Genomic DNA, 14,310 nt, shown 5'->3' with positions numbered 1-14,310 from the left:
TGCTTGTCTCACTTGGGTGATTGAGAGGTTTCCAGCATAGAACCCTTATTTAACAGCATTGCTCAGAGACCAACTCCACAGAGTTAAAAAAAGAACAGAAAAGGATGAATTTAAAAAGATGAGATCATAAAGCAATGGAAAGTTTGCCTTTTAAACTGTATTGGAACTTTTCAACCCCAGGGGATTTTTCAACCCCCAGGGGATTTTCTTTAAATCAATGAATTAAAAGATAATATTTCATTACTGAAACACCAACCAGACTTTAGAAGAACAAGACTGTCAATATGGGTTGGGCGTGGATATTCTGCCAGGCATTGTGCTGAGTAATGGGATGCAATAATGAACAAACTCCTTTGCAGCACCTAAAGCCTACTGGAAGGCTGCTGTACGCACAGATCGTTTCAGATCAAGGAGGTAAGGGCTAAGAAAGGCATAGTTATACACAGAGGACAGTCGGAATAAGGAACAGAGGCATCCAGTTGACAATGGTCAGGGAACACAAGACCTGAGCTAATAAGCCTCATGGAATAAAAAGGAGTTAATCAAGGCAGAATAGAAGGGTTCCAGGCTAAACCCTGGAATGAAGGAGGTTATGAAGTGCTGTGAGGAATAAACCATAAAATATAGTACCCTACTGCTATTCCATTCTAAGATGTAAAATCTGCCCCCTTGGAAAACGTGTCATGCCTACAGAGAAAAGCGCTGTTTACGGTTCACTGGGCAACTTCGAAATGTTAGACTATGGTCCAGGGCTTAAAAACAAACAAACAAACAAACAAACAGAAAACAAAACAAAAAACTGATAATGAAAGAGAAACAAAAAGGCTCAAGAGTTTTACTCCTAGGTATATGAAGGCTACTTCTGTTTATAACTGCTTTAATTCAGAATTTCTCAAAACTCTAGAAACATTTGGAAGTTCCCTCAACAATTCAACGGTGAATAGAACATGATAAATCCATGTAGTTGGACACCACATACAGCAATAAGAAATCCGAAATACTGATACATTTCAACAGCATAGATGGGTCTCACAGACATAATATAGACTTTAAAAAGCTATGGACAAAAGAGTACCAACTGTAAGGTTCCATTCTCAAATCACGGAAAGGTTGTTTATGAACACGTGATGGTAGAGTTCAGAAATACAGGGATTACTACAGACTGGAAGGTGCATGAGGGAGTCCTCCTGGATGCCAGAAATGTTCTGTATCTTGATCTTTGTGGTGGTTATGTGTAACCATTCATCAAGCTCTCCCTTTAAGAATTGTGCTCTATATGTAGATTGTCTTAATTAAAATAAATTGGGAATGAATAAAAAGACAATTTTTTTTAAAAGTCAGCAAAGTGAGGGCACCTGCACGGCTCAGTTGGTTAAGCATCCAACTCTTGATTTCAGCTTGGGTCATGATTTCAGAGTCATGAGATTGAGCCTCACATTAGGCTCTGTGCTTAGCGCAGAGTTTGCTTGAGATTCTCTCTCCCTTTCCCTCTAGCCCCTTTCTACCCCTACACATTGGAGGACCTCTCTCTAAAAAATAAATAAATAGATCTTTAAAGAAATGAAATGAAAATTATAAAAAGTAGAGATAGAATTTTTTTTATTTTTTAATATTTTATTTATTTGACAGAGAAAGAGAGAGAGAGAGAGAGATCACAAGTAGGCAGAGAGGCAGGCAGGGTCGGGGGTGGGGAAGCAGGCTCCCTGCTGAGCAGAGAGCCCGATGCGGAGCTTGATCCCAGGACCCTGAGAACATGACCTGAGCCAAAGGCAGAGATTTAACCCACTGAGTCACCCAGGCACCCCAAGATTTTTTTTTAACTGTTTCAGATGACCACCTTCTTTGGTAAACTGGTCTCCTAATTTGAATGGAGAAACAATAGGCAGACTTTGAGCTGCATGAATTCTAAGTTTATCTAGAGTTTCTTAAGTCTGGACATTGGCAAGGCTGGTGGTAAGAAAGAGGGGAGTTATTAATGAATCTTGAGCTTCAGCACAAAATAGGGAATTTCTATTTTCTGAGCTTATGAATATGGTCTTTCATTGGTACACCTTGTCTTAAAGATGTGGCACTGGAAAATCATGTTCAACCTAAAATTATATAGGTGTAAAGCAATTTTATCTAAAAGAAATAATTCTAGCATCTTGGGCAAATAATACAACTTCTTGGTCTTGCTTTCTTCATTCACAGGACAACAATGGATTGGGTGATCCCTGACCTCTCTTCAAATCCTACCAAGTACATATGAACAATATAAATAGTTGTCGCATTCAGAAGAGGGTTTTTGAAACTGCTTTTTATATGCAGTATACACTTCTCTTTTTAGTGTCACTCCCTCTTTTCATCATAAGTCTTTCCTAATTGCTACACAGATCAGATAGCATCACTTGAAGTTTGCTTCAACTTCAGTTGAATAACACTCCTTCCTCCCCCAGTGTTTTCCCCTTTTATTCCTTCAGATGAAGACAAATGGACACTAGGGAACTTGAGCAATCATTCAACATGAAAAAATTTAAAAATCTTTTTGCATCTTCATGAATAAAATGGAAAGTCTTGCCATTTGCAAGAGCATGGATGGAACTGGAGGGTATTATGCTAAGTGAAATAAGTCCATCAGAGAAAGACAATTATCATATGATCTCACTCATACGTGGAATTTAAGAAACAAAACAGAGGATCATGGGGAAGGGAGGGAAAAATAAAACAAGATGAAATTAGAGATAAAGACAAACCATAAGAGACTTGTAATCATAGGAAACCAACTGAGGGCTGCTGGAGTTAAGGGGTTGGGGGATGTGGTAACTGGGCGATGGACATTAAGGAAGGAAGGTATGATGTAATGAATAATATGTGCTGTATAAGACTGATGAATCACTGAACCCTACCTCTAAAACTAAGAATATACTATATGTTTATTAACTGAATTTAAATAAAAATTAAAAATAAATTACACAAGGCAATTGAAAAAAAATCCTTTGCATTAAGACCCCGAATGATCTCCGTTCTACACTGATGCTGAGTGAGAAATTAGAGGAAGCAGAGAACAGTAAATACTTTAGGTTCACTCCCCCTACTTGCCCCTACTTGCCACCCCAACTGGGATGCTGTCTTATATAACTCCATTCCTACGAGGAGTACTAGGAGGTGAATAAAACAATAAAACAAATACTATGGGAGTGGGTGGAGTTAGCCACCAGTCTAAAAGGGCCCTGATAAGCAGGTCTCCTTTTTTCCCTCTGCAAGAAATAGACCTCAGATGCCAATTCAGCTTCAGATGACCACTGAACATTCACCCAGAAAGTAACAGCTGAAGGGTGTGGGGCAAAAGGGGTTGATGGCCTCAAATAAACCCAGTAATGCTCCAGCCACACCCATTTCTCTACAAAAAATTTCCTGTGCTTACTTATACACATGTTCACAAGAGAACAGGCTAAAGTCATGCTGTTCTTTTTTCTCTTAGGAAACATATCTCCCGTCACAATATATTCCTTTTATTGGTTAATTTACCAAAATTTTAAGACTATCTTCTTTTTGTCTTCCCAGTCTACCCCATTGCTGACATTATGAACTAGCTTGGGCCAGTCATTCTACCACAGAGAGTCTCAATTTCCTCATTTGAAAAATGGATTTGAATGGATCATCAGTTCTTATCTCTAGCCATTCGCTAAAATCCTCAGGAGCTTTTCAAAATACTGATGCTGGGGTTCCAGTCCACAGGAGTTAAAGCAAAATATCTGAGGGTGTAACTAACTAAAACCTTAGTAGTTTTTGAGAGTTCCTCAGGTATTTAAAAGTCCCCAGCAAGCCAGTATGGAGGGCAGGCCTTTCCTGAGCTAATATACTAGGGCTCTGCTGAATAACCTTGAGGCACCTGGGGAGGGGGAATGGGGATTGGTAAGCCTGGTGGTGGATACTAAGGAGGGCACATGCTGCATGGAGCATTGGATGTGGTGCATAAACAATGAATTCTGGAACACTGAAAATTTAAAAAAAAAAATGGAACTCAAGAGATAGTGTTGCAAGAAAAGGTAAAAAAGTCTCCAAAGTGTTCAAAGTTCATCAGAGAAATACATGTTATTAAAAGCTCCTGAGGAATCTGGCTAAGATAGTTCATGCTAACTGCACACTCAAGCATACACCCCACTGCCCCCCAGACCCCTTCTGCAGGTTTTCTTTTTGAATTCTCATAAAAAGCATAAAGATGGGTTTTACACACTAATTTGAAGGTGAGGAAACAGGCATTGAGGCACGAACGACCTGCCTGCCATCATATGAACTGTGTCAGAGTCTGTATTCAAACTCAGACTGTGTACCTGGAATCTAGAGCTGGTGCTTTTCACTTCTGCAGGACTATGAAGTGCTCTCTGACTCTTTCTTTCTTTTCTTTTTTTTCTTTCTTTCTTCCTTCCTTTCTTTCTTTCTTTCTTTCATTCTTTCTTTCTTAAGATTTTATTTATTTGACAGAGAGAGAGAGAAAGAGCACAAGTAGGCAAAGTGACAGGCAGAGGGAGAAGCAGACTTCCCACTGAAAAGAGAGTCCAATGTGGGGCTTGATCTCGGGACCCTGGGACCATGACCCAAGCCCAAGGCAGACGCTTAGCCAACTGAGCCACCCAGGCGCCCCTCTATTACTTTTTAACTATGTAACCAAATTCCTGAGAAGTTCCAGATTAAAATCTGCCTTATTCCAAGTGGTATACTTGAATCCCTATCTATTTCTGAATATTTGACCTGGGCTTCATAGAGGTGTGGCCCTGCTGGTGGCAGTAAGTCTGATGGCTGGGGGGAGTTTTGCTTTGGTTCTAGTGAAGTACAGAGGTTCTTAGAAAGTACTGGAGAAGGTATAAGAATGAGACTGAGGTGTAAGATCAGGAAGCCCATGACTAAAAATCCTTTTTCTATATATTTCATAGGAAAGTGACATGCTCATGAAAGGGCCTGGGCATGGTAAACCTTGTTACTATTACAGAGAATGATAAAAATGATCTGATCTTTAGCTCTGATGGGACTTAGGGTTATTCTAAATAAAGTTTACCCACTGTTCTTTATATGCAAGGACATGCCTTTATTCCAGGGCTCATCATCTCTTGCCTGACCAACTTACTGTCCTTCTTCCTCATAACCTGGTCATTCAACGGTACTACTATATCTTGAAGGCTGACAGAGTGATATTTTCCAAACATAAATCACACACATCAGCCTCCTGAGTGAGATCCTTAAGTGGTTCACTATAGTCTGGGAGTTAAGCGCCAACCCTTATGGTAAGACGGTTAAGAAGGCTTTTCATGGTCTACCCCATGTGCCTTGTTGTGCCCTCCAGCCTCTTCCCTCCCTCCCTCAAGCCCAAACACAACTGCCTTCTTTCTAATCCTCCAACACTTCTAGTTCCTCCCTGCCTGTAGGCCCTGCATTAGTCCCTCCTAGTAACTCAGTTGTATTCTCCCAGATGCCCTGCACATCCCTCCTTCAAGGTTCCTCTTAAATATCTCCTCCTCAGGGATGCCTTCTTTGACCATCCCACTCTAAAATCTTTGACCCCTACACTGCCTCCCACCCCCTTTCACACCTCCATTCGCTCTCAATGCCTCTCCGACTACCCCATTTATTTTCATCAGAGCCTGAAGTACTGACACTTACATACATACATTAGTTTATTCTTATATCCCCCTACCTTTTAGCGTTAATTTCATAATGACATAAGAACAGAGACCATGTCTTTCTTATTCACTGGTCTATCTCTAGCAGTGCCTGTTGTGTCAGATGAAGTAGTTCAATAAATGTTTTCTGAGAAAATAAATGAAAGCAGTAGGGATCATTCTGAGAGAATAATCTTTGAGCTAAAACAGAGTTTTTTGGTGTTAAATAAAACATATATCAGGTTTAATAAAACATGTAAATATGCCATATTTACATGTAAAGGTATGAATGTTTACATATATATTTATACCCACAAACATATATATATATATTATATTTAGAGAATAATAATTAAAAAAACACCAACGTATTAGAGAAACTAAAAATCACTACTTTGGAAGCCCCAATTCGCCCTACTCTGTGACACTGTTCTCTCGTCTCCAGAATAACAAAGATCCATGTTTTTCTGTTAATCAGTCCTTGAGCTTTTTTTTTTTTTTTTTTAATAGTTTTGCCACTCATGTATGTATCTCTAGTTTTGGAAACTGGAGAGCAAGCACACACTCAGCGACTGGAGACATGGCAGGACCACCACTATTAAATGAGGTTTTCAGAAGAAGAAGCGCTGCACTGAGCCAAGGGACCAAAGGCTGCCACAGCATCCCTGACTGCAGACAAAACCCCTCCTGGTGGGTGGGAGTGTCAGTGAGATGGGTCTAAAAAATGCCATGAGAGCATAGAGACCATTGTTAGGCAGCTGGTAGGGCTCCAGCATGGACAGACATGGATGTCCAGGGGAGAGAAGGTCAAAGCTGAGGGTGCTTTGTTTCTTTGTTCTTCATGTTTTCTGTTTCTAAGTATGGCCTTTAGGGGTAGGTCAAACAGGAACACTTCTATGAGAGTAAAATGTGCCTTCAGAGGCACCTGGGTGGATGAGTGGATTAAGCCTCTGCCTTTGGCTCAGGTCATGATCTTGGGGTCCTGGGATCGAGCCCCGCATCGGGCTCTCTGCTCAGCAGGCAGCCTGCTTCCTCCTCTCTCTCTGCCTGCCTCTCTGCCTACTTGTGATCTCTGTCTGTCAAATCAATAAATAAAATCTTAAAAAAAAAAGAGCACAAAATCTCTTGAGTTTCTTATAAAACTAAATATACTCTTATCATATGATCCAGCAATCATGTTCCTTGGTATTTACCCAAAACAACTAAAAACTTCTGTCCACACAAAACCTGCACGAGCAGCTTTATTCATAATTTCCAAAACTTGGAAGCAACAAGATGTCCTGCAGTAGCTGAAAGGATAAACTGTGATAGCCCCAGGCGACAAAATCTTACTCGGTGCTAATAAGAAATAAGCTATCAAGCCCTAGTACTAGATGAAGGAACCTAAAATGCATGCTCATTAGTGAGAAGAAGCCAGCTGAAAAGGCTACATACTATGGGATTCCAAGTATATGACATTCTGGAAAAGGCAAAACTATGAAGACAGTAAAATGATCCAGGGTTGTGGAAAGGGGGAAGCTAGGAATGAGCAGAGCACAGAGGACTTCTAGGGAAGTAAAAAATACTCTGCACGATACCAAAAGGATAGATAGAGGATGTTATACATTTGTCTAAAGTCACAGAATGTACAACACCAAGAAGGAGCTGCAGTGTAGACTATAGACTTTGGGGGGACTATGATGTGTCGGTGTAGGCTCATCGAGGTGACAAGTGTCCCACTCTGGTGGGATAATGGGGGAGGACCTGCATATGTAGAGTCTATGGGAAATCTCAGAACCTTCCCCTCAATTTTGCTCTGAATCTAAAACTTCTCTAAAAAAACACAATTTTAGTTAAGAAAAAAAGAGAGAAAGAATGATTCAATAGGATCCATTACTTGCAACTAAGACTGTGACTGATCTAATGTGTATGTATTTATTTAATTTATTATTTTTATTTTTGCACTATGCTTTTAGCCGATCTTGGGACAGGCTTTATTGTATGTGTACTGGGACTCCTCTGTGGCCAGGACACAGCCATAACTCAAACTGGCTTACACAAAACAGATTTGTTGACTTATGTGACCGAGAAGCCCAGGAGCTTAATTTTATTAATAATCTTTTTTTATCACAAACTGCCCAATGAGTACATGGATACTCATTATATATTTTTCACAGTTTCTTTAATATCTGCAGTACTTCAAGGCAAACTCAAACAAAGCAAAAGAAAACAGATGCAAAGTGGCGGGATGTTGTAGCTTAAGAAATATCATTGGTGTTTTGGCCTCTCCTTGTCCTGGATGGTTTGCTCTCCTCTGTAGGCCCCGTGCCAGTGGAAGTACCCTCAGCTCTAGCCTTACTGTACTTACAGCTGGCAGGAGACTGGCAAGAGTGAATCTGTCTCAACATTCCCACAAGTCTCAGAATTAACCACTGGCCTAAGTCAGGTTTCAAGCCAACTCTTGGAAGAACTATTTGGCCCGAGGTGTGTGCTATTCTGATGGGCTGGGCCGGGCTTTCATGCTTCCCTTCTCCTAGGGCTAGGCTAACCATTTCTCTCTGCAGACTAATATATGGTTTACCAGATGCTATCATGGTGTTCTGACTAGGAGAAATGAGATGGATGCTAGGCAGAAGAAACACAACTGACCATTTATGTTCTTGAAGATTATTTAGAGGAAAAAGGACAGAAATAAGACCAACAGTTCCTTCAGGATAAGAGAGATATTTCTCCAGTTGTCTCCCAAATTCTGTGGAGATCCTGAGGCAGCTCTAAAGTCAACTTATTGTCAGTAAGCTATCAAGAAGTACCAACGTTGTCCTATTGGTAGAAGGAGGTAGTGGAATTACCTTTTCTGTTAGTAACGCTAGTATTAACGTGACAAAGATTCTATTCGTGTTCAAACTACAGCCAGGCTCCTCTGAGTCTTTCCCAACTAAGCCTCAAACTTGGTCTATAAATACTTGAACAAATACTAACATAGTTTCAAGGAACTCAAGTCTGCCCCTCCAGCAGTTCAAGTCTGCTCAAGTCAGCCCCTCACACTCCCCTCCCCAACAAAGTACCTGCCTGAGAAAACTCACTGCTGGCCCCCCAAATTAGTATCTATTCCAGCCAATGCCTGAAGACAGAGCCTGTCTCCTAGTGTCTGTAAGAAGGTAAGAACCTTACTTCAATGAAGGCCGGTTAACAAAAGCAGATGGGTTTCACATAGACCAACCACCTCAAATCTCCCTGCTTTTTCTAAGTTCTCACTTTTCTGATGCTACAAGCCTGCACTTACCACTCCCTGCCCTGCACTCCCCTTAAAACACCTAGCCACCTTGTATAAATCCGAGTTGAATTCATTTCACACTGAACTCCTTTTCTTACTCAACAGTATATGACCGACTAGAGTCTGTACTTATCACTTGACCTAGTGCCTGGCTTTGCTTCTCTTTCACATCTGTGTCACAAGTAGAAAAATAGAAACAGAGGCAAAGGGCTGATAGGCTCTAGGAGCAAAGGCTGAGGAACAAAAACCCTAGAGACGATTGACATATACTTGGTTTGGCAATGTGTGTGTGTGTGTGTGTGTGTGTGTTTTGCTTTCTTGTACCCATTCTTGTACACATGTCAAGAGATTACTTTGTTTTAACAAGACTTTTCTGCAACAGATCACAAGAAACCATCACACTCAGGGACAGCAAAACCTGAGCAGGTGAGATGAGTGACCATTCTAGCTGGTCTGCTCAGCTTTGGGCAGACAGCCTGAAGCATTTGTCTCCTGTGTAAGATGTCTCTATAAGCCAATCTGGACTGATACAACAAACTCAGAAACCACTGAGCTACACCCCACATAAATACGATAAACCCATCCTTGCATTACGGTATCATATCAGCAAGAGCATTTGCTGATGACATTGTTTTCTACATTTTTTTAAGCTTTACTGAGATATAACTGACAAATTAAAACATATTTAAAATTGAGGAACAAATCCATCACCTCAGATATTCACTCTCTTTTGGAAACAACTCTTAAGATTTACTCTCCTAGCAAATTTCAGTCATACACTATTGTCAGCTATAGTCACCATACTACACGTTAGGACTTTGGACCTTATTTGTCTTGTAACTGAAAGTTAGTACTATTTCACAACTTATCTCCAATTCCCCCACCCCACCCCTGTCCCTGAAAACAGTGATTTTACTGTTTCTATGAGTTAGACTTGTTGCTAGACTCCACCTGAGTGACACCATGCAGTACTGGCCTTCTTTTCTCTAATTTCATTAGCATCATACCCTCTTTATCACTGTAGTCTCAAACGGGAGGACTTCCTTCCTTCTTAAGGCTGAGGAATATTCTATTGTATACACAAACCATGATTTCTTTATTCATCTGTTGAGGGGCAGAGGCTGTTTTCATACCTTGCCTCCCATGAATAATACTGTAGGAAGTTGTGTTAAAAGTGCTCCTGGCACTAATTATGGTTTACAGTTGAAGTCATCTCTCACTTCTCATTTGGAAGGGGTTAACATGATGCGTCCTTTAAAGGCTCAGGAAGTCACCTGGCTGCCCTGGTGCTGGGGGAGGGAATGCAAGGCCTCCTTCCCTGCAGGGGCATTGGTAGCATGAAGGAGGAACAGAGGCCAATGAGCTACAACATGGCTCATCTTGGCTGACCCAGGAATACCTTTTCATCCTGCTCTAGTGCCAACAATGTAACGTTTCTTGAGCGCTAAGGTGCAAGGCACCATGTATAGGTTTCTGAAATGCCTCTGTCATCCTGCAACAATTGTGACTGGGAAATACTGCTGTTCCCACTTTACAGACGAGGAAACTGGGGTTTACTGAACTGTTCCATGGATAGGTTAGGAGCCCATCCAAGGTATGTTACTGAGCAGTAGACACATGTTTTTGCCACAGTTAACAAGATGTGCTGAACTATTTTTTGATACTAAATGCCAATGTTAGTGACATTACTGGGTTAGATGAACCCCTGGAAGGTACTTACAGAAAGGGTCTCCTCCAGCCCACTACCAAGTTGAGGTATCCAGGGCATGGATGAAACAAGCATTTTCAGAGACATTTTGTGTCACACACTTCCAGCCTAAGGGAGGAAGGAGGCTTCCCTGGCATTACTGAGTAGAAAGGGAAAGGCTTTTTGATTCTTTGAACAGCTGAGGGCAAGCACAGGCATGTTTCTCCTAAGTGAAAGTAGACTTCACTCCCAAGATGATCAGGGCTGATAGCAGGGGGTGGGGGTGGGGGTAGAAATGAAGATTTACATAATCCTCCCCTTTAATAACCCTGGGGGTGACCTTTGCTCCCCAGATGGATGCAGACCTGTTCACTACCCTGCCTCAGGCTTGCTGGTTAGAGAAGACCACCTGAACTTCCAAGCACATTTTACACCACACTTTTCCTTTATTGGTGGATAGTGAACTTCTTCATTTGTTTATGGCCTTCTAAGAGAAAAGGACTGTGAAGCACAGATGGTCAGGGTAGTTTTCATTACTATTTCACGTGTTTAGTTACCATATACTCTTGTCTGTATTTTTGCCAAATGTACTTCAGCACTCGATGGACTGTGGAATATTCCATATGAAATTCAGATCTACCCTCCAAAACGTTCTGGTATTGACTAAATAAGGTGAACAGTGAAATGTGTGTTCTGAGAGCCTCTGGCCCACTGCGAAAGTCAGATTTTTTGGTTTGTGGTGCCACTACGTGGACAGAACCAGGATTGCAGCCCATGCCATCCGTGGATCCGAAAAGGAAGCACTTTCCCTTGGAGATCATTCTTTAATTACAAAATATGATTACTCTGTAGTTCTTTGGCTTTAATGCAGGTACAGTTAAAATCCCCGTGTGATTTCCAGTGACACCTGGCATGCTGATTCTAAACTTCACAGGAAAGTGTAAGTGGTCCAAAATAGCAAAGTCCCTTTAAAGAAGAAGGTGGGAGGCCTTTCCCTACCAGCTGTCAGGACTTACAGTGAAGCTGTAGCAAGGAAGAAAACGCAGCTCTCTCACAGGGATAGGCTGATCAGTGGGAGATATAGAAGAAAGTGTCTACAGATTGGCCCATATGATATGGCACTTTGATATAGGACCAAAGAGTCATGACAGATCAGCGAGGAAAGGAAGGACTGTTCAGTAAATAGAATTGGAACCAATGATTTTTCCATGTCAAAACAAAATAAAATCCCCATCTCCCACTGGATGAGTTTTCCAGGGCTGCTATAGCACACTACCATGGACCGGGTGGTTTAAAGGACAGAAATTTTTCTCACAGTTCTGGAGTCTGGAAGTCCAAGGCCAAGGTGTGGGCAGGCCTGGATTCTCTTGAGACCTCCCTCATGGGTTGCAGATGGCTGCCTTCTGGCTGCGTCTTCACATGGTCCCCTGTGCACTCCTCAGGCATCCCTGGGGTCCCCTCGTATGCCCAGGTTTTCTGTAATAAGGATGGAAATTAGACCGATTAGGGTTTCACCCAGATGCCCCCTTTAACCTTAGTTAACCTCTTTCATGACCGTGTCTCCAAGTATAGTCACAGTCTGAGAGACTGAGGGTTAGAGCTTCAATATATGAATTTTGAGAGGACATAGCTCAGCCCACAACACACACTGTATACAAAGTCTACTCCACTGGAGTAAACTTAAATTCAAGAACAAAACATAATCGCAGCAAGTATAAGCAATCAACTTTCTGCGTACAGGGAAGGGAAAGATTTTTTATTGAGATATTAGTTAGAAATTTAAATTTAATATCTAGTTTTGAAAGCTAACTTAAAGCATATAAAAATTAATTTTAGGATTTAAAATTAAACATTAAATATGTTAAGTATCTTTTATCTATTCTTATATCCAATAAACAAAATTTTAAAAATCATTGATAATCAGGAGAATGCAAATCAAAACTTTATGTTATGTTCATTTTGACATACTGGTATTTTAAAAATGAGTAAAACTAGGAAACCCTGCCAGTAATCTTTGATGAAGGTTGAATTGTTTCTCAAAATATTTGATCAAGACCTTTATTCACTCATCAATCTATTTCTCTACCTACCTACCTCTCCATCTACCTATTTCCTGGATATGGTAATAACAATGTTTGAGAGCAACCTTCCCCACCCCACTCATTGTTGCATTAAGGGCAAGTGTTATTTTACTGCAGTGGACTTAGAGCTCCCTCTCCTGGTACAACAGGATAATGCCAATCAAGGCTATAAAGCTTTTCCGGTTGTTTCAAATGCAGAGGTCCCTCTATGTCCTATCTACCATGTCAGCAGGTGCAGCTAAAACCTGAGGAGTAATCTCACATTTGAATCTATCTTCAAGGGTGCAATTATTTTCTAAAGTCAATTACTTAAAAATGTAAAGATAGCAAAATTATTAAGTAAAGGCAACACACAAAAAAAACAAGCTCCTTGGAAGTGGAAAAACCTGTGTCAGTGACATTTCCAAAAAAATTTTTTTGAAGAACATTTTCCTCTCTTTCCCTTTGAATCCTTGCAGTTGGCTTATCCTCCATACATATGCCTCTGAATTTCCTTTTAGGACCATTTCTTCAAATGCATGCGTGAAAAAGATAATAGTGAGGACGTTTTTCCTTGATGCTATACAGACCTTTTGAGTTGATGAAGCTGCTGTCTCTACACTCCTCTGGCCAGCTTAGTAGTCCTCTAAGTTTTAGCAAGCACCTTTAACCTGTGGAATGGATGAACTAAGCCTTTCTTTGTATATCTATAGGTCATGCATTGTTTCCTCGATGACCCTCTTGTACAACCTCGCACTGGGGAACCAGTCTACAACCTGTGAGGACCAGGATGTAAGAGAGTCTGCAGCTGGCCCCATGGAGTCTGCATGCGATCAGGAAGTGTTACATGGAGTTCCTCTTTCACCGATTAACTTCCCTAAACTTCCATTAAAAATCTCGGGGCCAGGGGCACCTGGGTGGCTCAGTGGGTTAAGCCTCTGCCTTCAGCTCAGATCATGATCGCAGGGTCCTGGGATCAAACCCTGCATCTGGCTCTCTGCTCAGCAGGGAGCTTGCTTCTCTCTCTCTCTCTCTCTCTCTCTCTCTCTCTCTGCCTACTTGTGATCTCTCCCTCTCTGTCAAATAAGTAAATAAATCTTAAAAAAAAAAAAAAAAATCTCTGGGCCAGGCAGAACCCTCAGAGTTGGTTTTTGGAGAAGAGTCCTCCTTCTCCCTAGGTGGCCAGCCTCCTGAATAAAGCTCATATTCCTTCCCAATCACAACTTGTGCTCTTGAATATTGGCTTTTCCAGAGTGTGGCAGCTGAATTTGGGTTTTTCAATAACACTGAGACGCTTTAAAGTTTTCATCACGGACTCCATGATGAAATCCCATTCGGGATGCCTGGGTGGCTCAGTTGGTAAAGCGTCTGTCCCTCTTCTCCCTCTCCCTCTGCCTGCTGCTCCTTAGGCACATGCGCTCCCTCTCCCTCTCTCTGTCAAATAAATAAAGTCTAAAAAAAATCTCATTCGATTGGAATGTTATCTGTGAATCAACATAAGCCCCTTTAAGACATTTAAAAACGTAAATCTTTTTTAAAACATTCTCTTGTGAGTAAAGAACCCTCTTCTGTCAGCCTGTGTTAATACTGACATTGTAGGAGATCCCATTTCACCATTTTAAAAGACCATTTGAAAAAACTGATTACTTAAAGCTCATAAATCTTGAAAAATTA

General features: G+C 41.2%; 1 long non-coding RNA gene across 1 annotated transcript in view; it reads left to right on the top strand.

Moving 5' to 3' along the window:
* The window catches only part of LOC131832258 (uncharacterized), a 46,519-nt gene extending 32,439 nt beyond the window's left edge, over positions 1-14,080 (top strand). The window contains exon 3 of the long non-coding RNA XR_009353967.1: positions 13,350-14,080. This is a non-coding gene — a long non-coding RNA (uncharacterized LOC131832258). The remainder of the gene's footprint in view (positions 1-13,349) is intronic.
* The last annotated feature ends 230 nt before the right edge of the window (positions 14,081-14,310 follow it).

Source organism: Mustela lutreola, chromosome 5 (genome assembly GCF_030435805.1).
Source record: "Mustela lutreola isolate mMusLut2 chromosome 5, mMusLut2.pri, whole genome shotgun sequence".
Lineage (NCBI taxonomy): Eukaryota > Metazoa > Chordata > Mammalia > Carnivora > Mustelidae > Mustela > Mustela lutreola.
This window is presented reverse-complemented; position numbering and strand designations above follow the sequence as displayed.